Below are 25786 nucleotides of genomic sequence, written 5' to 3'. Positions count from 1 at the left end.
ATTAATCAGCAACCCTCCTGCTAAGGGTAGACAGCTGCTCGTTCCACCCCCCCCCCGCCTTAATTGGTTCTCCTCCCTTCCAACGGTGTTGAGGCGGGTGGGAACAGCCGGGGGTTGAGGGTACTGTGCTAAAAGAGGTGGAGTTATGCAGATCTAAAACGCGTGGATTGCAGCAGCAGCAAGCCGAAAAGTGCAGGCATGTGAGGGATCTAGAGGTTGACAGCATGTCTTCTTAACGGGAGTCCAGGTGGCCATCTCCACAAATGGACTTTTCAGAATCCTTGGGTGGCACCGTAGTCGGAAACCAATTCTGGTTATCGCTTCTCGGCCTTTTGGCTAAGATCAGGTGTAGTATCTGTTCTTATCAGTTTAATATCTGATACGTCCCCTATCTGGGGACCATATATTAAATGGATTTTTAGAACAGGGAGATGGAAAAAGAGCTTGCTCTGTCCACTCCACGCATTGACCTGGTATTGCAGTATCTCCAGGACCGGTGCACCCCTTCTTTAATGCAGTTTCTAAAATCAGAAAGAATTGAATTCAATGCTTTTTGTTCATTTTGCTTGTTTGTCGGATTTTGGGATGGACTCTTTGGCTTTGCTTTTCTTCTCCTCATTGGATTTTTCATGTTAAAAGTTGCAGAAGCCAGATGACAAGCTCATTTTGGTTCAACTTCAGCAACTGTGCATTGCATTGCCATGTAATGTAATGTAATGCAATGCTATCTATCTAGCTCTCCCTCTATACTTCCTTTTGGATAAACAGACATATTAGGCAAGCATTTTGGAGCTTTCACCTAAATAACTACAGGTGGTGAGATAAGCTGCACAATATAATTGACCTTTCAGTATATTGTTGCACACACACCATCTATTTAGCAAATGCCCTTGTTATCAACAGCAGCCTTTTAAACTCACCTGAGCTAACAGGTATGTGAGCTGGTTACTCTGCTGCGCTTAAAATTTCTTTTTTGGTTTGCTACAATGCCTTTTCTGAAACGTTGTCTCCCTCTGCTGGAACACTGACTTCTTTCATTTAATGCCTGCAGACTATAAAAGAGAAACCAACCCAAAAAGTTTGGTTGATTAGTCTGTGGCATTCTTTTAAACTGTTGCTTATGGCGGTCTCTGTGAGCTTCTCAGTGACATTCAGCCATCCAGGTATCCCGCCTGCAGTAGACGGAATGTGGCAATGGAACGCTGGCTGCGCGTGTCATAATAGGCTCTGAGCCTTTATATACCTGCGCACAGCAGCAGCCACCTTCAGTCTGCTGCTGGACAGCCAGCAGCAGCAGCAGCAGGAGAGGTAATTAATCAGCAACCCTCCTGCTAAGGGTAGACAGCTGCTCGTTCCACCCCCCCCCCCCCCCGCCTTAATTGGTTCTCCTCCCTTCCAACGGTGTTGAGGCGGGTGGGAACAGCCGGGGGTTGAGGGTACTGTGCTAAAAGAGGTGGAGTTATGCAGATATAAAACGCGTGGATTGCAGCAGCAGCAAGCCGAAAAGTGCAGGCATGTGAGGGATCTAGAGGTTGACAGCATGTCTTCTTAACGGGAGTCCAGGTGGCCATCTCCACAAATGGACTTTTCAGAATCCTTGGGTGGCACCGTAGTCGGAAACCAATTCTGGTTATCGCTTCTCGGCCTTTTGGCTAAGATCAAGTGTAGTATCTGTTCTTATCAGTTTAATATCTGATACGTCCCCTATCTGGGGACCATATATTAAATGGATTTTTAGAACAGGGAGATGGAAAAAGAGCTTGCTCTGTCCACTCCACGCATTGACCTGGTATTGCAGTATCTCCAGGACCGGTGCACCCCTTCTTTAATGCAGTTTCTAAAATCAGAAAGAATTGAATTCAATGCTTTTTGTTCATTTTGCTTGTTTGTCGGATTTTGGGATGGACTCTTTGGCTTTGCTTTTCTTCTCCTCATTGGATTTTTCATGTTAAAAGTTGCAGAAGCCAGATGACAAGCTCATTTTGGTTCAACTTCAGCAACTGTGCATTGCATTGCCATGTAATGTAATGTAATGCAATGCTATCTATCTAGCTCTCCCTCTATACTTCCTTTTGGATAAACAGACATATTAGGCAAGCATTTTGGAGCTTTCACCTAAATAACTACAGGTGGTGAGATAAGCTGCACAATATAATTGACCTTTCAGTATATTGTTGCACACACAACATCTATTTAGCAAATGCCCTTGTTATCAACAGCAGCCTTTTAAACTCACCTGAGCTAACAGGTATGTGAGCTGGTTACTCTGCTGCGCTTAAAATTTCTTTTTTGGTTTGCTACAATGCCTTTTCTGAAACGTTGTCTCCCTCTGCTGGAACACTGACTTCTTTCATTTAATGCCTGCAGACTATAAAAGAGAAACCAACCCAAAAAGTTTGGTTGATTAGTCTGTGGCATTCTTTTAAACTGTTGCTTATGGCGGTCTCTGTGAGCTTCTCAGTTACATTCAGCCATCCAGGTATCCCGCCTGCAGTAGACGGAATGTGGCAATGGAACGCTGGCTGCGCGTGTCATAATAGGCTCTGAGCCTTTATATACCTGCGCACAGCAGCAGCCACCTTCAGTCTGCTGCTGGACAGCCAGCAGCAGCAGCAGCAGGAGAGGTAATTAATCAGCAACCCTCCTGCTAAGGGTAGACAGCTGCTCGTTCCACCCCCCCCCCCGCCTTAATTGGTTCTCCTCCCTTCCAACGGTGTTGAGGCGGGTGGGAACAGCCGGGGGTTGAGGGTACTGTGCTAAAAGAGGTGGAGTTATGCAGATCTAAAACGCGTGGATTGCAGCAGCAGCAAGCCGAAAAGTGCAGGCATGTGAGGGATCTAGAGGTTGACAGCATGTCTTCTTAACGGGAGTCCAGGTGGCCATCTCCACAAATGGACTTTTCAGAATCCTTGGGTGGCACCGTAGTCGGAAACCAATTCTGGTTATCGCTTCTCGGCCTTTTGGCTAAGATCAAGTGTAGTATCTTTTGAAAAGGCAGTTTTGTCCTTGGGCTGCCCTAGTAAATTGATGCATATTACACACTGGTTTGGTGCACTTGTTAGTACGCCAGGTGGCTCATAGAGTTATCTGATGGAAAACATGGCCCTCCAGGATCGAAGTCACTAGGCTGGGTAAGTGTGAGGGCTTTGGAGCAATGTGCCCCAGGAGTAGGCACCCTGGTGGGAGTCCAAGCTTACTGGGACTGGGAACCCCAGAAAGACTTGGCTTCGTAGCACGCCGCACCTTTGCCAATCATACTTTCTGAGCAACCCCCCCTATTCCTGGCCTCCGGGCTAGGAAGGGGAATTTTTATAAACCCGGTCGGAGGTCCGGTCAGCTTTGGGCTGAGAAACCAACACAGGCTCCAGCTCCACTAGGGTGGCAGCCTAGATGGAAGCTGGGAGCACGAAAACGGCTCTTCTCCGGCTTCGGCTAGGGAGAGCATCGGAGATCCCTGACCCTCGCTGTGGCCTTCTGGCTCGGAGGGATGGGGATGGTTTATTGGGGACCCTCTCCTCCGGGAAGGGTCCACATGAATCCTCGCCTCGTGCGCTGTTTTGGTGTGACTTCGGTCACATTTTTCAGTGCCTTGGATGCAGCTTCAATCAAAAAATCTGTTCTTATCAGTTTAATATCTGATACGTCCCCTATCTGGGGACCATATATTAAATGGATTTTTAGAACAGGGAGATGGAAAAAGAGCTTGCTCTGTCCACTCCACGCATTGACCTGGTATTGCAGTATCTCCAGGACCGGTGCACCCCTTCTTTAATGCAGTTTCTAAAATCAGAAAGAATTGAATTCAATGCTTTTTGTTCATTTTGCTTGTTTGTCGGATTTTGGGATGGACTCTTTGGCTTTGCTTTTCTTCTCCTCATTGGATTTTTCATGTTAAAAGTTGCAGAAGCCAGATGACAAGCTCATTTTGGTTCAACTTCAGCAACTGTGCATTGCATTGCCATGTAATGTAATGTAATGCAATGCTATCTATCTAGCTCTCCCTCTATACTTCCTTTTGGATAAACAGACATATTAGGCAAGCATTTTGGAGCTTTCACCTAAATAACTACAGGTGGTGAGATAAGCTGCACAATATAATTGACCTTTCAGTATATTGTTGCACACACACCATCTATTTAGCAAATGCCCTTGTTATCAACAGCAGCCTTTTAAACTCACCTGAGCTAACAGGTATGTGAGCTGGTTACTCTGCTGCGCTTAAAATTTCTTTTTTGGTTTGCTACAATGCCTTTTCTGAAACGTTGTCTCCCTCTGCTGGAACACTGACTTCTTTCATTTAATGCCTGCAGACTATAAAAGAGAAACCAACCCAAAAAGTTTGGTTGATTAGTCTGTGGCATTCTTTTAAACTGTTGCTTATGGCGGTCTCTGTGAGCTTCTCAGTGACATTCAGCCATCCAGGTATCCCGCCTGCAGTAGACGGAATGTGGCAATGGAACGCTGGCTGCGCGTGTCATAATAGGCTCTGAGCCTTTATATACCTGCGCACAGCAGCAGCCACCTTCAGTCTGCTGCTGGACAGCCAGCAGCAGCAGCAGCAGGAGAGGTAATTAATCAGCAACCCTCCTGCTAAGGGTAGACAGCTGCTCGTTCCACCCCCACCCCCCGCCTTAATTGGTTCTCCTCCCTTCCAACGGTGTTGAGTCGGGTGGGAACAGCCGGGGGTTGAGGGTACTGTGCTAAAAGAGGTGGAGTTATGCAGATCTAAAACGCGTGGATTGCAGCAGCAGCAAGCCGAAAAGTGCAGGCATGTGAGGGATCTAGAGGTTGACAGCATGTCTTCTTAACGGGAGTCCAGGTGGCCATCTCCACAAATGGACTTTTCAGAATCCTTGGGTGGCACCGTAGTCGGAAACCAATTCTGGTTATCGCTTCTCGGCCTTTTGGCTAAGATCAAGTGTAGTATCTTTCGAAAAGGCGGTTTTGGATGTTGGCCGCCCTAGTAGATTGATACATTATGCACACTGGGGTTTAGGCGCTTGTTAGTACGCCAGGTGGCTAATATAGTCATCTGGTGGAAAGCATGGCCCCCCAGGATCGACGCCATTGGGCCGGGGAAGATCGAAAGCCCGAAGTGTGAAGTGCCCCAGGAGTGGTGACCCTGGGGTGCCTTAACTCACTGGGATTGGGAACCCCACTTGAGTTTATGGCACATTTGCACTAGCACTTCAATATTTCTTTCTTCACACACACCCTTATTCCGGGCCTTCTGGCCTTAGGATGGGGAATTTTTCAATTCCCGGTCGAAGGTCCGGGCAGTATTATACTGTGAAACCTTCACTATTTATTTAATTTTTTTTTGTCACTGTGTGTCCACTTTTTCACGTGTGTCCACGTCCTTACTAGGATTTTGTCGGGATGCGGTTCCCTTACGGGTTCCTCTCTTGGCAGGTCTAGGGGGGGAGTGTGTGGCCATCAGGTTCCGCTCCCCCCTGAACCCCACTGGCTCTCCTCTTTCGGGAGGAGAGCGTTGTTGGCTACCCTTTTCCGGGAGGGGAGCACAGTCTTTGGCTCCCAGTGCCTTGCTCGGGTGAGAACTCGGGCAGGTATTGGGGGTAAGATTGGGTCGCCTCTGGCTCCGGCTGGAGGTGGCTATTTGTCCCTGTTCCTCGCTGTGGCCTTCTGGCTCGGAGGGACGGGGAATGGTTTGGGGGACCCTTCTCCTTTTGGAGAGGGTTTCAAGAAGACCAGCATCCTAGTGCACTTTTTTTTGTGGCACTTGTCACTTTTTTAAGCGCACTCGGGTTTTGTACACGAATTCGGGCTTTCGATAAGATCTGTTCTTATCAGTTTAATATCTGATACGTCCCCTATCTGGGGACCATATATTAAATGGATTTTTAGAACAGGGAGATGGAAAAAGAGCTTTCTCTGTCCACTCCACGCATTGACCTGGTATTGCAGTATCTCCAGGACCGGTGCACCCCTTCTTTAATGCAGTTTCTAAAATCAGAAAGAATTGAATTCAATGCTTTTTGTTCATTTTGCTTGTTTGTCGGATTTTGGGATGGACTCTTTGGCTTTGCTTTTCTTCTCCTCATTGGATTTTTCATGTTAAAAGTTGCAGAAGCCAGATGACAAGCTCATTTTGGTTCAACTTCAGCAACTGTGCATTGCATTGCCATGTAATGTAATGTAATGCAATGCTATCTATCTAGCTCTCCCTCTATAATTCCTTTTGGATAAACAGACATATTAGGCAAGCATTTTGGAGCTTTCACCTAAATAACTACAGGTGGTGAGATAAGCTGCACAATATAATTGACCTTTCAGTATATTGCTGCACACACACCATCTATTTAGCAAATGCCCTTGTTATCAACAGCAGCCTTTTAAACTCACCTGAGCTAACAGGTATGTGAGCTGGTTACTCTGCTGCGCTTAAAATTTCTTTTTTGGTTTGCTACAATGCCTTTTCTGAAACGTTGTCTCCCTCTGCTGGAACACTGACTTCTTTCATTTAATGCCTGCAGACTATAAAAGAGAAACCAACCCAAAAAGTTTGGTTGATTAGTCTGTGGCATTCTTTTAAACTGTTGCTTATGGCGGTAGCTGTGAGCTTCTCAGTGACATTCAGCCATCCAGGTATCCCGCCTGCAGTAGACGGAATGTGGCAATGGAACGCTGGCTGCGCGTGTCATAATAGGCTCTGAGCCTTTATATACCTGCGCACAGCAGCAGCCACCTTCAGTCTGCTGCTGGACAGCCAGCAGCAGCAGCAGCAGGAGAGGTAATTAATCAGCAACCCTCCTGCTAAGGGTAGACAGCTGCTCGTTCCACCCCCCCCCCCGCCTTAATTGGTTCTCCTCCCTTCCAACGGTGTTGAGGCGGGTGGGAACAGCCGGGGGTTGAGGGTACTGTGCTAAAAGAGGTGGAGTTATGCAGATCTAAAACGCGTGGATTGCAGCAGCAGCAAGCCGAAAAGTGCAGGCATGTGAGGGATCTAGAGGTTGACAGCATGTCTTCTTAACGGGAGTCCAGGTGGCCATCTCCACAAATGGACTTTTCAGAATCCTTGGGTGGCACCGTAGTCGGAAACCAATTCTGGTTATCGCTTCTCGGCCTTTTGGCTAAGATCAAGTGTAGTATCTGTTCTTATCAGTTTAATATCTGATACGTCCCCTATCTGGGGACCATATATTAAATGGATTTTTAGAACAGGGAGATGGAAAAAGAGCTTGCTCTGTCCACTCCACGCATTGACCTGGTATTGCAGTATCTCCAGGACCGGTGCACCCCTTCTTTAATGCAGTTTCTAAAATCAGAAAGAATTGAATTCAATGCTTTTTGTTCATTTTGCTTGTTTGTCGGATTTTGGGATGGACTCTTTGGCTTTGCTTTTCTTCTCCTCATTGGATTTTTCATGTTAAAAGTTGCAGAAGCCAGATGACAAGCTCATTTTGGTTCAACTTCAGCAACTGTGCATTGCATTGCCATGTAATGTAATGTAATGCAATGCTATCTATCTAGCTCTCCCTCTATACTTCCTTTTGGATAAACAGACATATTAGGCAAGCATTTTGGAGCTTTCACCTAAATAACTACAGGTGGTGAGATAAGCTGCACAATATAATTGACCTTTCAGTATATTGTTGCACACACACCATCTATTTAGCAAATGCCCTTGTTATCAACAGCAGCCTTTTAAACTCACCTGAGCTAACAGGTATGTGAGCTGGTTACTCTGCTGCGCTTAAAATTTCTTTTTTGGTTTGCTACAATGCCTTTTCTGAAACGTTGTCTCCCTCTGCTGGAACACTGACTTCTTTCATTTAATGCCTGCAGACTATAAAAGAGAAACCAACCCAAAAAGTTTGGTTGATTAGTCTGTGGCATTCTTTTAAACTGTTGCTTATGGCGGTCTCTGTGAGCTTCTCAGTGACATTCAGCCATCCAGGTATCCCGCCTGCAGTAGACGGAATGTGGCAATGGAACGCTGGCTGCGCGTGTCATAATAGGCTCTGAGCCTTTATATACCTGCGCACAGCAGCAGCCACCTTCAGTCTGCTGCTGGACAGCCAGCAGCAGCAGCAGCAGGAGAGGTAATTAATCAGCAACCCTCCTGCTAAGGGTAGACAGCTGCTCGTTCCACCCCCCCCGCCTTAATTGGTTCTCCTCCCTTCCAACGGTGTTGAGGCGGGTGGGAACAGCCGGGGGTTGAGGGTACTGTGCTAAAAGAGGTGGAGTTATGCAGATCTAAAACGCGTGGATTGCAGCAGCAGCAAGCCGAAAAGTGCAGGCATGTGAGGGATCTAGAGGTTGACAGCATGTCTTCTTAACGGGAGTCCAGGTGGCCATCTCCACAAATGGACTTTTCAGAATCCTTGGGTGGCACCGTAGTCGGAAACCAATTCTGGTTATCGCTTCTCGGCCTTTTGGCTAAGATCAAGTGTAGTATCTTTTGAAAAGGCAGTTTTGTCCTTGGGCTGCCCTAGTAAATTGATGCATATTACACACTGGTTTGGTGCACTTCTTAGTACGCCAGGTGGCTCATAGAGTTATCTGATGGAAAACATGGCCCTCCAGGATCGAAGTCACTAGGCTGGGTAAGTGTGAGGGCTTTGGAGCAATGTGCCCCAGGAGTAGGCGCCCTGGTGGGAGTCCAAGCTTACTGGGACTGGGAACCCCAGAAAGACTTGGCTTCGTAGCACGCCGCACCTTTGCCAATCATACTTTCTGAGCAACCCCCCCTATTCCTGGCCTCCGGGCTAGGAAGGGGAATTTTTATAAACCCGGTCGGAGGTCCGGTCAGCTTTGGGCTGAGAAACCAACACAGGCTCCAGCTCCACTAGGGTGGCAGCCTAGATGGAAGCTGGGAGCACGAAAACGGCTCTTCTCCAGCTTCGGCTAGGGAGAGCATCGGAGATCCCTGACCCTCGCTGTGGCCTTCTGGCTCGGAGGGATGGGGATGGTTTATTGGGGACCCTCTCCTCCGGGAAGGGTCCACATGAATCCTCGCCTCGTGCGCTGTTTTGGTGTGACTTCGGTCACATTTTTCAGTGCCTTGGATGCAGCTTCAATCAAAAAATCTGTTCTTATCAGTTTAATATCTGATACGTCCCCTATCTGGGGACCATATATTAAATGGATTTTTAGAACAGGGAGATGGAAAAAGAGCTTGCTCTGTCCACTCCACGCATTGACCTGGTATTGCAGTATCTCCAGGACCGGTGCACCCCTTCTTTAATGCAGTTTCTAAAATCAGAAAGAATTGAATTCAATGCTTTTTGTTCATTTTGCTTGTTTGTCGGATTTTGGGATGGACTCTTTGGCTTTGCTTTTCTTCTCCTCATTGGATTTTTCATGTTAAAAGTTGCAGAAGCCAGATGACAAGCTCATTTTGGTTCAACTTCAGCAACTGTGCATTGCATTGCCATGTAATGTAATGTAATGCAATGCTATCTATCTAGCTCTCCCTCTATACTTCCTTTTGGATAAACAGACATATTAGGCAAGCATTTTGGAGCTTTCACCTAAATAACTACAGGTGGTGAGATAAGCTGCACAATATAATTGACCTTTCAGTATATTGTTGCACACACACCATCTATTTAGCAAATGCCCTTGTTATCAACAGCAGCCTTTTAAACTCACCTGAGCTAACAGGTATGTGAGCTGGTTACTCTGCTGCGCTTAAAATTTCTTTTTTGGTTTGCTACAATGCCTTTTCTGAAACGTTGTCTCCCTCTGCTGGAACACTGACTTCTTTCATTTAATGCCTGCAGACTATAAAAGAGAAACCAACCCAAAAAGTTTGGTTGATTAGTCTGTGGCATTCTTTTAAACTGTTGCTTATGGCGGTCTCTGTGAGCTTCTCAGTGACATTCAGCCATCCAGGTATCCCGCCTGCAGTAGACGGAATGTGGCAATGGAACGCTGGCTGCGCGTGTCATAATAGGCTCTGAGCCTTTATATACCTGCGCACAGCAGCAGCCACCTTCAGTCTGCTGCTGGACAGCCAGCAGCAGCAGCAGCAGGAGAGGTAATTAATCATCAACCCTCCTGCTAAGGGTAGACAGCTGCTCGTTCCACCCCCCCCCCCGCCTTAATTGGTTCTCCTCCCTTCCAACGGTGTTGAGGCGGGTGGGAACAGCCGGGGGTTGAGGGTACTGTGCTAAAAGAGGTGGAGTTATGCAGATCTAAAACGCGTGGATTGCAGCAGCAGCAAGCCGAAAAGTGCAGGCATGTGAGGGATCTAGAGGTTGACAGCATGTCTTCTTAACGGGAGTCCAGGTGGCCATCTCCACAAATGGACTTTTCAGAATCCTTGGGTGGCACCGTAGTCGGAAACCAATTCTGGTTATCGCTTCTCGGCCTTTTGGCTAAGATCAAGTGTAGTATCTGTTCTTATCAGTTTAATATCTGATACGTCCCCTATCTGGGGACCATATATTAAATGGATTTTTAGAACAGGGAGATGGAAAAAGAGCTTGCTCTGTCCACTCCACGCATTGACCTGGTATTGCAGTATCTCCAGGACCGGTGCACCCCTTCTTTAATGCAGTTTCTAAAATCAGAAAGAATTGAATTCAATGCTTTTTGTTCATTTTGCTTGTTTGTCGGATTTTGGGATGGACTCTTTGGCTTTGCTTTTCTTCTCCTCATTGGATTTTTCATGTTAAAAGTTGCAGAAGCCAGATGACAAGCTCATTTTGGTTCAACTTCAGCAACTGTGCATTGCATTGCCATGTAATGTAATGTAATGCAATGCTATCTATCTAGCTCTCCCTCTATACTTCCTTTTGGATAAACAGACATATTAGGCAAGCATTTTGGAGCTTTCACCTAAATAACTACAGGTGGTGAGATAAGCTGCACAATATAATTGACCTTTCAGTATATTGTTGCACACACACCATCTATTTAGCAAATGCCCTTGTTATCAACAGCAGCCTTTTAAACTCACCTGAGCTAACAGGTATGTGAGCTGGTTACTCTGCTGCGCTTAAAATTTCTTTTTTGGTTTGCTACAATGCCTTTTCTGAAACGTTGTCTCCCTCTGCTGGAACACTGACTTCTTTCATTTAATGCCTGCAGACTATAAAAGAGAAACCAACCCAAAAAGTTTGGTTGATTAGTCTGTGGCATTCTTTTAAACTGTTGCTTATGGCGGTAGCTGTGAGCTTCTCAGTGACATTCAGCCATCCAGGTATCCCGCCTGCAGTAGACGGAATGTGGCAATGGAACGCTGGCTGCGCGTGTCATAATAGGCTCTGAGCCTTTATATACCTGCGCACAGCAGCAGCCACCTTCAGTCTGCTGCTGGACAGCCAGCAGCAGCAGCAGCAGGAGAGGTAATTAATCAGCAACCCTCCTGCTAAGGGTAGACAGCTGCTCGTTCCACCCCCCCCCCCGCCTTAATTGGTTCTCCTCCCTTCCAACGGTGTTGAGGCGGGTGGGAACAGCCGGGGGTTGAGGGTACTGTGCTAAAAGAGGTGGAGTTATGCAGATCTAAAACGCGTGGATTGCAGCAGCAGCAAGCCGAAAAGTGCAGGCATGTGAGGGATCTAGAGGTTGACAGCATGTCTTCTTAACGGGAGTCCAGGTGGCCATCTCCACAAATGGACTTTTCAGAATCCTTGGGTGGCACCGTAGTCGGAAACCAATTCTGGTTATCGCTTCTCGGCCTTTTGGCTAAGATCAAGTGTAGTATCTGTTCTTATCAGTTTAATATCTGATACGTCCCCTATCTGGGGACCATATATTAAATGGATTTTTAGAACAGGGAGATGGAAAAAGAGCTTGCTCTGTCCACTCCACGCATTGACCTGGTATTGCAGTATCTCCAGGACCGGTGCACCCCTTCTTTAATGCAGTTTCTAAAATCAGAAAGAATTGAATTCAATGCTTTTTGTTCATTTTGCTTGTTTGTCGGATTTTGGGATGGACTCTTTGGCTTTGCTTTTCTTCTCCTCATTGGATTTTTCATGTTAAAAGTTGCAGAAGCCAGATGACAAGCTCATTTTGGTTCAACTTCAGCAACTGTGCATTGCATTGCCATGTAATGTAATGTAATGCAATGCTATCTATCTAGCTCTCCCTCTATACTTCCTTTTGGATAAACAGACATATTAGGCAAGCATTTTGGAGCTTTCACCTAAATAACTACAGGTGGTGAGATAAGCTGCACAATATAATTGACCTTTCAGTATATTGTTGCACACACACCATCTATTTAGCAAATGCCCTTGTTATCAACAGCAGCCTTTTAAACTCACCTGAGCTAACAGGTATGTGAGCTGGTTACTCTGCTGCGCTTAAAATTTCTTTTTTGGTTTGCTACAATGCCTTTTCTGAAACGTTGTCTCCCTCTGCTGGAACACTGACTTCTTTCATTTAATGCCTGCAGACTATAAAAGAGAAACCAACCCAAAAAGTTTGGTTGATTAGTCTGTGGCATTCTTTTAAACTGTTGCTTATGGCGGTCTCTGTGAGCTTCTCAGTGACATTCAGCCATCCAGGTATCCCGCCTGCAGTAGACGGAATGTGGCAATGGAACGCTGGCTGCGCGTGTCATAATAGGCTCTGAGCCTTTATATACCTGCGCACAGCAGCAGCCACCTTCAGTCTGCTGCTGGACAGCCAGCAGCAGCAGCAGCAGGAGAGGTAATTAATCAGCAACCCTCCTGCTAAGGGTAGACAGCTGCTCGTTCCACCCCCCCCCGCCTTAATTGGTTCTCCTCCCTTCCAACGGTGTTGAGGCGGGTGGGAACAGCCGGGGGTTGAGGGTACTGTGCTAAAAGAGGTGGAGTTATGCAGATCTAAAACGCGTGGATTGCAGCAGCAGCAAGCCGAAAAGTGCAGGCATGTGAGGGATCTAGAGGTTGACAGCATGTCTTCTTAACGGGAGTCCAGGTGGCCATCTCCACAAATGGACTTTTCAGAATCCTTGGGTGGCACCGTAGTCGGAAACCAATTCTGGTTATCGCTTCTCGGCCTTTTGGCTAAGATCAAGTGTAGTATCTTTTGAAAAGGCAGTTTTGTCCTTGGGCTGCCCTAGTAAATTGATGCATATTACACACTGGTTTGGTGCACTTCTTAGTACGCCAGGTGGCTCATAGAGTTATCTGATGGAAAACATGGCCCTCCAGGATCGAAGTCACTAGGCTGGGTAAGTGTGAGGGCTTTGGAGCAATGTGCCCCAGGAGTAGGCGCCCTGGTGGGAGTCCAAGCTTACTGGGACTGGGAACCCCAGAAAGACTTGGCTTCGTAGCACGCCGCACCTTTGCCAATCATACTTTCTGAGCAACCCCCCCTATTCCTGGCCTCCGGGCTAGGAAGGGGAATTTTTATAAACCCGGTCGGAGGTCCGGTCAGCTTTGGGCTGAGAAACCAACACAGGCTCCAGCTCCACTAGGGTGGCAGCCTAGATGGAAGCTGGGAGCACGAAAACGGCTCTTCTCCAGCTTCGGCTAGGGAGAGCATCGGAGATCCCTGACCCTCGCTGTGGCCTTCTGGCTCGGAGGGATGGGGATGGTTTATTGGGGACCCTCTCCTCCGGGAAGGGTCCACATGAATCCTCGCCTCGTGCGCTGTTTTGGTGTGACTTCGGTCACATTTTTCAGTGCCTTGGATGCAGCTTCAATCAAAAAATCTGTTCTTATCAGTTTAATATCTGATACGTCCCCTATCTGGGGACCATATATTAAATGGATTTTTAGAACAGGGAGATGGAAAAAGAGCTTGCTCTGTCCACTCCACGCATTGACCTGGTATTGCAGTATCTCCAGGACCGGTGCACCCCTTCTTTAATGCAGTTTCTAAAATCAGAAAGAATTGAATTCAATGCTTTTTGTTCATTTTGCTTGTTTGTCGGATTTTGGGATGGACTCTTTGGCTTTGCTTTTCTTCTCCTCATTGGATTTTTCATGTTAAAAGTTGCAGAAGCCAGATGACAAGCTCATTTTGGTTCAACTTCAGCAACTGTGCATTGCATTGCCATGTAATGTAATGTAATGCAATGCTATCTATCTAGCTCTCCCTCTATACTTCCTTTTGGATAAACAGACATATTAGGCAAGCATTTTGGAGCTTTCACCTAAATAACTACAGGTGGTGAGATAAGCTGCACAATATAATTGACCTTTCAGTATATTGTTGCACACACACCATCTATTTAGCAAATGCCCTTGTTATCAACAGCAGCCTTTTAAACTCACCTGAGCTAACAGGTATGTGAGCTGGTTACTCTGCTGCGCTTAAAATTTCTTTTTTGGTTTGCTACAATGCCTTTTCTGAAACGTTGTCTCCCTCTGCTGGAACACTGACTTCTTTCATTTAATGCCTGCAGACTATAAAAGAGAAACCAACCCAAAAAGTTTGGTTGATTAGTCTGTGGCATTCTTTTAAACTGTTGCTTATGGCGGTCTCTGTGAGCTTCTCAGTGACATTCAGCCATCCAGGTATCCCGCCTGCAGTAGACGGAATGTGGCAATGGAACGCTGGCTGCGCGTGTCATAATAGGCTCTGAGCCTTTATATACCTGCGCACAGCAGCAGCCACCTTCAGTCTGCTGCTGGACAGCCAGCAGCAGCAGCAGCAGGAGAGGTAATTAATCATCAACCCTCCTGCTAAGGGTAGACAGCTGCTCGTTCCACCCCCCCCCCCGCCTTAATTGGTTCTCCTCCCTTCCAACGGTGTTGAGGCGGGTGGGAACAGCCGGGGGTTGAGGGTACTGTGCTAAAAGAGGTGGAGTTATGCAGATCTAAAACGCGTGGATTGCAGCAGCAGCAAGCCGAAAAGTGCAGGCATGTGAGGGATCTAGAGGTTGACAGCATGTCTTCTTAACGGGAGTCCAGGTGGCCATCTCCACAAATGGACTTTTCAGAATCCTTGGGTGGCACCGTAGTCGGAAACCAATTCTGGTTATCGCTTCTCGGCCTTTTGGCTAAGATCAAGTGTAGTATCTGTTCTTATCAGTTTAATATCTGATACGTCCCCTATCTGGGGACCATATATTAAATGGATTTTTAGAACAGGGAGATGGAAAAAGAGCTTGCTCTGTCCACTCCACGCATTGACCTGGTATTGCAGTATCTCCAGGACCGGTGCACCCCTTCTTTAATGCAGTTTCTAAAATCAGAAAGAATTGAATTCAATGCTTTTTGTTCATTTTGCTTGTTTGTCGGATTTTGGGATGGACTCTTTGGCTTTGCTTTTCTTCTCCTCATTGGATTTTTCATGTTAAAAGTTGCAGAAGCCAGATGACAAGCTCATTTTGGTTCAACTTCAGCAACTGTGCATTGCATTGCCATGTAATGTAATGTAATGCAATGCTATCTATCTAGCTCTCCCTCTATACTTCCTTTTGGATAAACAGACATATTAGGCAAGCATTTTGGAGCTTTCACCTAAATAACTACAGGTGGTGAGATAAGCTGCACAATATAATTGACCTTTCAGTATATTGTTGCACACACACCATCTATTTAGCAAATGCCCTTGTTATCAACAGCAGCCTTTTAAACTCACCTGAGCTAACAGGTATGTGAGCTGGTTACTCTGCTGCGCTTAAAATTTCTTTTTTGGTTTGCTACAATGCCTTTTCTGAAACGTTGTCTCCCTCTGCTGGAACACTGACTTCTTTCATTTAATGCCTGCAGACTATAAAAGAGAAACCAACCCAAAAAGTTTGGTTGATTAGTCTGTGGCATTCTTTTAAACTGTTGCTTATGGCGGTCTCTGTGAGCTTCTCAGTGACATTCAGCCATCCAGGTATCCCGCCTGCAGTAGACGGAATGTAGCAATGGAACGCTGGCTGCGCGTGTCATAATAGGCTCTGAGCCTTTATATACCTGCGCACAGCAGCAGCCACCTTCAGTCTGCTGCTGGACAGCCAGCAGCAGCAGCAGCAGGAGAGGTAATTAATCAGCAACCCTCCTGCTAAGGGTAGACAGCTGCTCGTTCCACCCCCCCCCCCCCGCCTTAATTGGTTCTCCTCCCTTCCAACGGTGTTGAGGCGGGTGGGAACAGCCGGGGGTTGAGGGTACTGTGCTAAAAGAGGTGGAGTTATGCAGATCTAAAACGCGTGGATTGCAGCAGCAGCAAGCCGAAAAGTGCAGGCATGTGAGGGATCTAGAGGTTGACAGCATGTCTTCTTAACGGGAGTCCAGGTGGCCATCTCCACAAATGGACTTTTCAGAATCCTTGGGTGGCACCGTAGTCGGAAACCAATTCTGGTTATCGCTTCTCGGCCTTTTGGCTAAGATCAAGTGTAGTATCTGTTCTTATCAGTTTAATATCTGATACGTCCCCTATCTGGGGACCATATATTAAATGGATTTTTAGAACAGGGAGATGGAAAAAGAGCTTGCTCTGTCCACTCCACGCATTGACCTGGTATTGCAGTATCTCCAGGACCGGTGCACCCCTTCTTTAATGCAGTTTCTAAAATCAGAAAGAATTGAATTCAATGCTTTTTGTTCATTTTGCTTGTTTGTCGGATTTTGGGATGGACTCTTTGGCTTTGCTTTTCTTCTCCTCATTGGATTTTTCATGTTAAAAGTTGCAGAAGCCAGATGACAAGCTCATTTTGGTTCAACTTCAGCAACTGTGCATTGCATTGCCATGTAATGTAATGTAATGCAATGCTATCTATCTAGCTCTCCCTCTATACTTCCTTTTGGATAAACAGACATATTAGGCAAGCATTTTGGAGCTTTCACCTAAATAACTACAGGTGGTGAGATAAGCTGCACAATATAATTGACCTTTCAGTATATTGTTGCACACACACCATCTATTTAGCAAATGCCCTTGTTATCAACAGCAGCCTTTTAAACTCACCTGAGCTAACAGGTATGTGAGCTGGTTACTCTGCTGCGCTTAAAATTTCTTTTTTGGTTTGCTACAATGCCTTTTCTGAAACGTTGTCTCCCTCTGCTGGAACACTGACTTCTTTCATTTAATGCCTGCAGACTATAAAAGAGAAACCAACCCAAAAAGTTTGGTTGATTAGTCTGTGGCATTCTTTTAAACTGTTGCTTATGGCGGTCTCTGTGAGCTTCTCAGTGACATTCAGCCATCCAGGTATCCCGCCTGCAGTAGACGGAATGTGGCAATGGAATGCTGGCTGCGCGTGTCATAATAGGCTCTGAGCCTTTATATACCTGCGCACAGCAGCAGCCACCTTCAGTCTGCTGCTGGACAGCCAGCAGCAGCAGCAGCAGGAGAGGTAATTAATCAGCAACCCTCCTGCTAAGGGTAGACAGCTGCTCGTTCCACCCCCCCCCCGCCTTAATTGGTTCTCCTCCCTTCCAACGGTGTTGAGGCGGGTGGGAACAGCCGGGGGTTGAGGGTACTGTGCTAAAAGAGGTGGAGTTATGCAGATCTAAAACGCGTGGATTGCAGCAGCAGCAAGCCGAAAAGTGCAGGCATGTGAGGGATCTAGAGGTTGACAGCATGTCTTCTTAACGGGAGTCCAGGTGGCCATCTCCACAAATGGACTTTTCAGAATCCTTGGGTGGCACCGTAGTCGGAAACCAATTCTGGTTATCGCTTCTCGGCCTTTTGGCTAAGATCAAGTGTAGTATCTGTTCTTATCAGTTTAATATCTGATACGTCCCCTATCTGGGGACCATATATTAAATGGATTTTTAGAACAGGGAGATGGAAAAAGAGCTTGCTCTGTCCACTCCACGCATTGACCTGGTATTGCAGTATCTCCAGGACCGGTGCACCCCTTCTTTAATGCAGTTTCTAAAATCAGAAAGAATTGAATTCAATGCTTTTTGTTCATTTTGCTTGTTTGTCGGATTTTGGGATGGACTCTTTGGCTTTGCTTTTCTTCTCCTCATTGGATTTTTCATGTTAAAAGTTGCAGAAGCCAGATGACAAGCTCATTTTGGTTCAACTTCAGCAACTGTGCATTGCATTGCCATGTAATGTAATGTAATGCAATGCTATCTATCTAGCTCTCCCTCTATACTTCCTTTTGGATAAACAGACACATTAGGCAAGCATTTTGGAGCTTTCACCTAAATAACTACAGGTGGTGAGATAAGCTGCACAATATAATTGACCTTTCAGTATATTGTTGCACACACACCATCTATTTAGCAAATGCCCTTGTTATCAACAGCAGCCTTTTAAACTCACCTGAGCTAACAGGTATGTGAGCTGGTTACTCTGCTGCGCTTAAAATTTCTTTTTTGGTTTGCTACAATGCCTTTTCTGAAACGTTGTCTCCCTCTGCTGGAACACTGACTTCTTTCATTTAATGCCTGCAGACTATAAAAGAGAAACCAACCCAAAAAGTTTGGTTGATTAGTCTGTGGCATTCTTTTAAACTGTTGCTTATGGAGGTCTCTGTGAGCTTCTCAGTGACATTCAGCCATCCAGGTATCCCGCCTGCAGTAGACGGAATGTGGCAATGGAACGCGGGCTGCGCGTGTCATAATAGGCTCTGAGCCTTTATATACCTGCGCACAGCAGCAGCCACCTTCAGTCTGCTGCTGGACAGCCAGCAGCAGCAGCAGCAGGAGAGGTAATTAATCAGCAACCCTCCTGCTAAGGGTAGACAGCTGCTCGTTCCACCCCCCCCCCCGCCTTAATTGGTTCTCCTCCCTTCCAACGGTGTTGAGGCGGGTGGGAACAGCCGGGGGTTGAGGGTACTGTGCTAAAAGAGGTGGAGTTATGCAGATCTAAAACGCGTGGATTGCAGCAGCAGCAAGCCGAAAAGTGCAGGCATGTGAGGGATCTAGAGGTTGACAGCATGTCTTCTTAACGGGAGTCCAGGTGGCCATCTCCACAAATGGACTTTTCAGAATCCTTGGGTGGCACCGTAGTCGGAAACCAATTCTGGTTATCGCTTCTCGGCCTTTTGGCTAAGATCAAGTGTAGTATCTGTTCTTATCAGTTTAATATCTGATACGTCCCCTATCTGGGGACCATATATTAAATGGATTTTTAGAACAGGGAGATGGAAAAAGAGCTTGCTCTGTCCACTCCACGCATTGACCTGGTATTGCAGTATCTCCAGGACCGGTGCACCCCTTCTTTAATGCAGTTTCTAAAATCAGAAAGAATTGAATTCAATGCTTTTTGTTCATTTTGCTTGTTTGTCGGATTTTGGGATGGACTCTTTGGCTTTGCTTTTCTTCTCCTCATTGGATTTTTCATGTTAAAAGTTGCAGAAGCCAGATGACAAGCTCATTTTGGTTCAACTTCAGCAACTGTGCATTGCATTGCCATGTAATGTAATGTAATGCAATGCTATCTATCTAGCTCTCCCTCTATACTTCCTTTTGGATAAACAGACATATTAGGCAAGCATTTTGGAGCTTTCACCTAAATAACTACAGGTGGTGAGATAAGCTGCACAATATAATTGACCTTTCAGTATATTGTTGCACACACACCATCTATTTAGCAAATGCCCTTGTTATCAACAGCAGCCTTTTAAACTCACCTGAGCTAACAGGTATGTGAGCTGGTTACTCTGCTGCGCTTAAAATTTCTTTTTTGGTTTGCTACAATGCCTTTTCTGAAACGTTGTCTCCCTCTGCTGGAACACTGACTTCTTTCATTTAATGCCTGCAGACTATAAAAGAGAAACCAACCCAAAAAGTTTGGTTGATTAGTCTGTGGCATTCTTTTAAACTGTTGCTTATGGCGGTCTCTGTGAGCTTCTCAGTGACATTCAGCCATCCAGGTATCCCGCCTGCAGTAGACGGAATGTGGCAATGGAACGCTGGCTGCGCGTGTCATAATAGGCTCTGAGCCTTTATATACCTGCGCACAGCAGCAGCCACCTTCAGTCTGCTGCTGGACTGCCAGCAGCAGCAGCAGCAGGAGAGGTAATTAATCAGCAACCCTCCTGCTAAGGGTAGACAGCTGCTCGTTCCACCCCCCCCCCCGCCTTAATTGGTTCTCCTCCCTTCCAACGGTGTTGAGGCGGGTGGGAACAGCCGGGGGTTGAGGGTACTGTGCTAAAAGAGGTGGAGTTATGCAGATCTAAAACGCGTGGATTGCAGCAGCAGCAAGCCGAAAAGTGCAGGCATGTGAGGGATCTAGAGGTTGACAACATGTCTTCTTAACGGGAGTCCAGGTGGCCATCTCCACAAATGGACTTTTCAGAATCCTTGGGTGGCACCGTAGTCGGAAACCAATTCTGGTTATCGCTTCTCGGCCTTTTGGCTAAGATCAAGTGTAGTATCTGTTCTTATCAGTTTAATATCTGATACGTCCCCTATCTGGGGACCATATATTAAATGGATTTTTAGAACAGGGAGATGGAAAAAGAGCTTGCTCTGTCCACTCCACGCATTGACCTGGTATTGCAGTATCTCCAGGACCGGTGCACCCCTTCTTTAATGCAGTTTCTAAAATCAGAAAGAATTGAATTCAATGCTTTTTGTTCATTTTGCTTATTTGTCGGATTTTGGGATGGACTCTTTGGCTTTGCTTTTCTTCTCCTCATTGGATTTTTCATGTTAAAAGTTGCAGAAGCCAGATGACAAGCTCATTTTGGTTCAACTTCAGCAACTGTGCATTGCATTGCCATGTAATGTAACGTAATGCAATGCTATCTATCTAGCTCTCCCTCTATACTTCCTTTTGGATAAACAGACATATTAGGCAAGCATTTTGGAGCTTTCACCTAAATAACTACAGGTGGTGAGATAAGCTGCACAATATAATTGACCTTTCAGTATATTGTTGCACACACACCATCTATTTAGCAAATGCCCTTGTTATCAACAGCAGCCTTTTAAACTCACCTGAGCTAACAGGTATGTGAGCTGGTTACTCTGCTGCGCTTAAAATTTCTTTTTTGGTTTGCTACAATGCCTTTTCTGAAACGTTGTCTCCCTCTGCTGGAACACTGACTTCTTTCATTTAATGCCTGCAGACTATAAAAGAGAAACCAACCCAAAAAGTTTGGTTGATTAGTCTGTGGCATTCTTTTAAACTGTTGCTTATGGCGGTCTCTGTGAGCTTCTCAGTGACATTCAGCCATCCAGGTATCCCGCCTGCAGTAGACGGAATGTGGCAATGGAACGCTGGCTGCGCGTGTCATAATAGGCTCTGAGCCTTTATATACCTGCACACAGCAGCAGCCACCTTCAGTCTGCTGCTGGACAGCCAGCAGCAGCAGAAGCAGGAGAGGTAATTAATCAGCAACCCTCCTGCTAAGGGTAGACAGCTGCTCGTTCCACCCCCCCCCCCCGCCTTAATTGGTTCTCCTCCCTTCCAACGGTGTTGAGGCGGGTGGGAACAGCCGGGGGTTGAGGGTACTGTGCTAAAAGAGGTGGAGTTATGCAGATCTAAAACGCGTGGATTGCAGCAGCAGCAAGCCGAAAAGTGCAGGCATGTGAGGGATCTAGAGGTTGACAGCATGTCTTCTTAACGGGAGTCCAGGTGGCCATCTCCACAAATGGACTTTTCAGAATCCTTGGGTGGCACCGTAGTCGGAAACCAATTCTGGTTATCGCTTCTCGGCCTTTTGGCTAAGATCAAGTGTAGTATCTGTTCTTATCAGTTTAATATCTGATACGTCCCCTATCTGGGGACCATATATTAAATGGATTTTTAGAACAGGGAGATGGAAAAAGAGCTTGCTCTGTCCCCTCCACGCATTGACCTGGTATTGCAGTATCTCCAGGACCGGTGCACCCCTTCTTTAATGCAGTTTCTAAAATCAGAAAGAATTGAATTCAATGCTTTTTGTTCATTTTGCTTGTTTGTCGGATTTTGGGATGGACTCTTTGGCTTTGCTTTTCTTCTCCTCATTGGATTTTTCATGTTAAAAGTTGCAGAAGCCAGATGACAAGCTCATTTTGGTTCAACTTCAGCAACTGTGCATTGCATTGCCATGTAATGTAATGTAATGCAATGCTATCTATCTAGCTCTCCCTCTATACTTCCTTTTGGATAAACAGACATATTAGGCAAGCATTTTGGAGCTTTCACCTAAATAACTACAGGTGGTGAGATAAGCTGCACAATATAATTGACCTTTCAGTATATTGTTGCACACACACCATCTATTTAGCAAATGCCCTTGTTATCAACAGCAGCCTTTTAAACTCACCTGAGCTAACAGGTATGTGAGCTGGTTACTCTGCTGCGCTTAAAATTTCTTTTTTGGTTTGCTACAATGCCTTTTCTGAAACGTTGTCTCCCTCTGCTGGAACACTGACTTCTTTCATTTAATGCCTGCAGACTATAAAAGAGAAACCAACCCAAAAAGTTTGGTTGATTAGTCTGTGGCATTCTTTTAAACTGTTGCTTATGGCGGTCTCTGTGAGCTTCTCAGTGACATTCAGCCATCCAGGTATCCCGCCTGCAGTAGACGGAATGTGGCAATGGAACGCTGGCTGCGCGTGTCATAATAGGCTCTGAGCCTTTATATACCTGCGCACAGCAGCAGCCACCTTCAGTCTGCTGCTGGACAGCCAGCAGCAGCAGCAGCAGGAGAGGTAATTAATCAGCAACCCTCCTGCTAAGGGTAGACAGCTGCTCGTTCCACCCCCCCCCGCCTTAATTGGTTCTCCTCCCTTCCAACGGTGTTGAGGCGGGTGGGAACAGCCGGGGGTTGAGGGTACTGTGCTAAAAGAGGAGGAGTTATGCAGATCTAAAACGCGTGGATTGCAGCAGCAGCAAGCCAAAAAGTGCAGGCATGTGAGTGATCTAGAGGTTGACAGCATGTCTTCTTAACGGGAGTCCAGGTGGCCATCTCCACAAATGGACTTTTCAGAATCCTTGGGTGGCACCGTAGTCGGAAACCAATTCTGGTTATCGCTTCTCGGCCTTTTGGCTAAGATCAAGTGTAGTATCTGTTCTTATCAGTTTAATATCTGATACGTCCCCTATCTGGGGACCATATATTAAATGGATTTTTAGAACAGGGAGATGGAAAAAGAGCTTGCTCTGTCCACTCCACGCATTGACCTGTATTGCAGTATCTCCAGGACCGGTGCACCCCTTCTTAAATGCAGTTTCTAAAATCAGAAAGAATTGAATTCAATGCTTTTTGTTCATTTTGCTTGTTTGTCGGATTTTGGGATGGACTCTTTGGCTTTGCTTTTCTTCTCCTCATTGGATTTTTCATGTTAAAAGTTGCAGAAGCCAGATGACAAGCTCATTTTGGTTCAACTTCAGCAACTGTGCATTGCATTGCCATGTAATGTAATGTAATGCAATGCTATCTATCTAGCTCTCCCTCTATACTTCCTTTTGGATAAACAGACATATTAGGCAAGCATTTTGGAGCTTTCACCTAAATAACTACAGGTGGTGAGATAAGCTGCACAATATAATTGACCTTTCAGTATATTGTTGCACACACACCATCTATTTAGCAAATGCCCTTGTTATCAACAGCAGCCTTTTAAACTCACCTGAGCTAACAGGTATGTGAGCTGGTTACTCTGCTGCGCTTAAAATTTCTTTTTTGGTTTGCTACAATGCCTTTTCTGAAACGTTGTCTCCCTCTGCTGGAACACTGACTTCTTTCATTTAATGCCTGCGGACTATAAAAGAGAAACCAACCCAAAAAGTTTGGTTGATTAGTCTGTGGCATTCTTTTAAACTGTTGCTTATGGCGGTCTCTGTGAGCTTCTCAGTGACATTCAGCCATCCAGGTATCCCGCATGCAGTAGACGGAATGTGGCAATGGAACGCTGGCTGCACGGGTCATAATAGGCTCTGAGCCTTTATATACCTGCGCACAGCAGCAGCCACCTTCAGTCTGCTGCTGGACAGCCAGCAGCAGCAGCAGCAGGAGAGGTAATTAATCAGCAACCCTCCTGCTAAGGGTAGACAGCTGCTCGTTCCACCCCCCCCCCGCCTTAATTAGTTCTCCTCCCTTCCAACGGTGTTGAGGCGGGTGGGAACAGCCGGGGGTTGAGGGTACTGTGCTAAAAGAGGTGGAGTTATGCAGATCTAAAACGCGTGGATTGCAGCAGCAGCAAGCCGAAAAGTGCAGGCATGTGAGGGATCTAGAGGTTGACAGCATGTCTTCTTAACGGGAGTCAAGGTGGCCATCTCCACAAATGGACTTTTCAGAATCCTTGGGTGGCACCGTAGTCGGAAACCAATTCTGGTTATCGCTTCTCGGCCTTTTGGCTAAGATCAAGTGTAGTATCTGTTCTTATCAGTTTAATATCTGATACGTCCCCTATCTGGGGACCATATATTAAATGGATTTTTTGAACAGGGAGATGGAAAAAGAGCTTGCTCTGTCCACTCCACGCATTGACCTGTATTGCAGTATCTCCAGGACCGGTGCACCCCTTCTTTAATGCAGTTTCTAAAATCAGAAAGAATTGAATTCAATGCTTTTTGTTCATTTTGCTTGTTTGTCGGATTTTGGGATGGACTCTTTGGCTTTGCTTTTCTTCTCCTCATTGGATTTTTCATGTTAAAAGTTGCAGAAGCCAGATGACAAGCTCATTTTGGTTCAACTTCAGCAACTGTGCATTGCATTGCCATGTAATGTAATGTAATGCAATGCTATCTATCTAGCTCTCCCTCTATACTTCCTTTTGGATAAACAGACATATTAGGCAAGCATTTTGGAGCTTTCACCTAAATAACTACAGGTGGTGAGATAAGCTGCACAATATAATTGACCTTTCAGTATATTGTTGCACACACACCATCTATTTAGCAAATGCCCTTGTTATCAACAGCAGCCTTTTAAACTCACCTGAGCTAACAGGTATGTGAGCTGGTTACTCTGCTGCGCTTAAAATTTCTTTTTTGGTTTGCTACAATGCCTTTTCTGAAACGTTGTCTCCCTCTGCTGGAACACTGACTTCTTTCATTTAATGCCTGCAGACTATAAAAGAGAAACCAACCCAAAAAGTTTGGTTGATTAGTCTGTGGCATTCTTTTAAACTGTTGCTTATGGCGGTCTCTGTGAGCTTCTCAGTGACATTCAGCCATCCAGGTATCCCGCCTGCAGTAGACGGAATGTGGCAATGGAACGCTGGCTGCGCGTGTCATAATAGGCTCTGAGCCTTTATATACCTGCGCACAGCAGCAGCCACCTTCAGTCTGCTGCTGGACAGCCAGCAGCAGCAGCAGCAGGAGAGGTAATTAATCAGCAACCCTCCTGCTAAGGGTAGACAGCTGCTCGTTCCACCCCCCCCCCCGCCTTAATTGGTTCTCCTCCCTTCCAACGGTGTTGAGGCGGGTGGGAACAGCCGGGGGTTGAGGGTACTGTGCTAAAAGAGGTGGAGTTATGCAGATCTAAAACGCGTGGATTGCAGCAGCAGCAAGCCGAAAAGTGCAGGCATGTGAGGGATCTAGAGGTTGACAGCATGTCTTCTTAACGGGAGTCCAGGTGGCCATCTCCACAAATGGACTTTTCAGAATCCTTGGGTGGCACCGTAGTCGGAAACCAATTCTGGTTATCGCTTCTCGGCCTTTTGGCTAAGATCAAGTGTAGTATCTGTTCTTATCAGTTTAATATCTGATACGTCCCCTATCTGGGGACCATATATTAAATGGATTTTTAGAACAGGGAGATGGAAAAAGAGCTTGCTCTGTCCACTCCACGCATTGACCTGGTATTGCAGTATCTCCAGGACCGGTGCACCCCTTCTTTAATGCAGTTTCTAAAATCAGAAAGAATTGAATTCAATGCTTTTTGTTCATTTTGCTTGTTTGTCGGATTTTGGGATGGACTCTTTGGCTTTGCTTTTCTTCTCCTCATTGGATTTTTCATGTTAAAAGTTGCAGAAGCCAGATGACAAGCTCATTTTGGTTCAACTTCAGCAACTGTGCATTGCATTGCCATGTAATGTAATGTAATGCA

General features: G+C 46.1%; 17 non-coding genes and 5 pseudogenes across 17 annotated transcripts; all 22 read left to right on the top strand.

Moving 5' to 3' along the window:
• The first annotated feature begins 316 nt into the window (after nt 1–316).
• Nucleotides 317–507, top strand: LOC141210214 (U2 spliceosomal RNA). The gene has a single exon (XR_012280388.1). It is a non-coding gene; the product is annotated as a U2 spliceosomal RNA (small nuclear RNA).
• Nucleotides 508–1632: 1125 nt separating this feature from the next.
• On the top strand, nt 1633–1823 carry LOC141208621 (U2 spliceosomal RNA). Its single transcript, XR_012278843.1, has one exon. It is a non-coding gene; the product is annotated as a U2 spliceosomal RNA (small nuclear RNA).
• Nucleotides 1824–2944: 1121 nt separating this feature from the next.
• LOC141210766 (U2 spliceosomal RNA) lies at nt 2945–3060 on the top strand (annotated as a pseudogene).
• A 524-nt stretch (nt 3061–3584) lies between these two features.
• Nucleotides 3585–3766, top strand: LOC141210531 (U2 spliceosomal RNA). Its single transcript, XR_012280696.1, has one exon. It is a non-coding gene; the product is annotated as a U2 spliceosomal RNA (small nuclear RNA).
• Nucleotides 3767–4888: 1122 nt separating this feature from the next.
• LOC141210824 (U2 spliceosomal RNA) lies at nt 4889–4980 on the top strand (annotated as a pseudogene).
• Nucleotides 4981–5774: 794 nt separating this feature from the next.
• Nucleotides 5775–5950, top strand: LOC141210686 (U2 spliceosomal RNA; annotated as a pseudogene).
• A 1121-nt stretch (nt 5951–7071) lies between these two features.
• LOC141208620 (U2 spliceosomal RNA) lies at nt 7072–7262 on the top strand. Its single transcript, XR_012278842.1, has one exon. It is a non-coding gene; the product is annotated as a U2 spliceosomal RNA (small nuclear RNA).
• A 1118-nt stretch (nt 7263–8380) lies between these two features.
• On the top strand, nt 8381–8496 carry LOC141210751 (U2 spliceosomal RNA; annotated as a pseudogene).
• Nucleotides 8497–9020: 524 nt separating this feature from the next.
• On the top strand, nt 9021–9202 carry LOC141210530 (U2 spliceosomal RNA). Its single transcript, XR_012280695.1, has one exon. It is a non-coding gene; the product is annotated as a U2 spliceosomal RNA (small nuclear RNA).
• A 1121-nt stretch (nt 9203–10323) lies between these two features.
• Nucleotides 10324–10514, top strand: LOC141208619 (U2 spliceosomal RNA). Its single transcript, XR_012278841.1, has one exon. It is a non-coding gene; the product is annotated as a U2 spliceosomal RNA (small nuclear RNA).
• A 1121-nt stretch (nt 10515–11635) lies between these two features.
• On the top strand, nt 11636–11826 carry LOC141208618 (U2 spliceosomal RNA). The gene has a single exon (XR_012278840.1). It is a non-coding gene; the product is annotated as a U2 spliceosomal RNA (small nuclear RNA).
• A 1119-nt stretch (nt 11827–12945) lies between these two features.
• Nucleotides 12946–13061, top strand: LOC141210750 (U2 spliceosomal RNA; annotated as a pseudogene).
• Nucleotides 13062–13585: 524 nt separating this feature from the next.
• On the top strand, nt 13586–13767 carry LOC141210529 (U2 spliceosomal RNA). The gene has a single exon (XR_012280694.1). It is a non-coding gene; the product is annotated as a U2 spliceosomal RNA (small nuclear RNA).
• A 1121-nt stretch (nt 13768–14888) lies between these two features.
• On the top strand, nt 14889–15079 carry LOC141208617 (U2 spliceosomal RNA). The gene has a single exon (XR_012278839.1). It is a non-coding gene; the product is annotated as a U2 spliceosomal RNA (small nuclear RNA).
• A 1123-nt stretch (nt 15080–16202) lies between these two features.
• Nucleotides 16203–16393, top strand: LOC141208616 (U2 spliceosomal RNA). The gene has a single exon (XR_012278838.1). It is a non-coding gene; the product is annotated as a U2 spliceosomal RNA (small nuclear RNA).
• Nucleotides 16394–17513: 1120 nt separating this feature from the next.
• On the top strand, nt 17514–17704 carry LOC141208614 (U2 spliceosomal RNA). The gene has a single exon (XR_012278836.1). It is a non-coding gene; the product is annotated as a U2 spliceosomal RNA (small nuclear RNA).
• Nucleotides 17705–18825: 1121 nt separating this feature from the next.
• On the top strand, nt 18826–19016 carry LOC141208613 (U2 spliceosomal RNA). The gene has a single exon (XR_012278835.1). It is a non-coding gene; the product is annotated as a U2 spliceosomal RNA (small nuclear RNA).
• Nucleotides 19017–20137: 1121 nt separating this feature from the next.
• On the top strand, nt 20138–20328 carry LOC141208612 (U2 spliceosomal RNA). Its single transcript, XR_012278834.1, has one exon. It is a non-coding gene; the product is annotated as a U2 spliceosomal RNA (small nuclear RNA).
• Nucleotides 20329–21450: 1122 nt separating this feature from the next.
• Nucleotides 21451–21641, top strand: LOC141209926 (U2 spliceosomal RNA). Its single transcript, XR_012280112.1, has one exon. It is a non-coding gene; the product is annotated as a U2 spliceosomal RNA (small nuclear RNA).
• A 1119-nt stretch (nt 21642–22760) lies between these two features.
• LOC141210449 (U2 spliceosomal RNA) lies at nt 22761–22950 on the top strand. The gene has a single exon (XR_012280617.1). It is a non-coding gene; the product is annotated as a U2 spliceosomal RNA (small nuclear RNA).
• A 1120-nt stretch (nt 22951–24070) lies between these two features.
• On the top strand, nt 24071–24260 carry LOC141210444 (U2 spliceosomal RNA). Its single transcript, XR_012280612.1, has one exon. It is a non-coding gene; the product is annotated as a U2 spliceosomal RNA (small nuclear RNA).
• A 1121-nt stretch (nt 24261–25381) lies between these two features.
• On the top strand, nt 25382–25572 carry LOC141208611 (U2 spliceosomal RNA). The gene has a single exon (XR_012278833.1). It is a non-coding gene; the product is annotated as a U2 spliceosomal RNA (small nuclear RNA).
• Nucleotides 25573–25786: the final 214 nt, after the last annotated feature.

Source organism: Phyllobates terribilis, unplaced genomic scaffold (assembly GCF_046119375.1).
Source record: "Phyllobates terribilis strain yellow unplaced genomic scaffold, ASM4611937v1 Scaffold_169__1_contigs__length_4117513, whole genome shotgun sequence".
Lineage (NCBI taxonomy): Eukaryota > Metazoa > Chordata > Amphibia > Anura > Dendrobatidae > Phyllobates > Phyllobates terribilis.
Note: the sequence above shows the minus strand (reverse complement) of the source record. Positions and strands in the feature narration are given on the sequence as shown.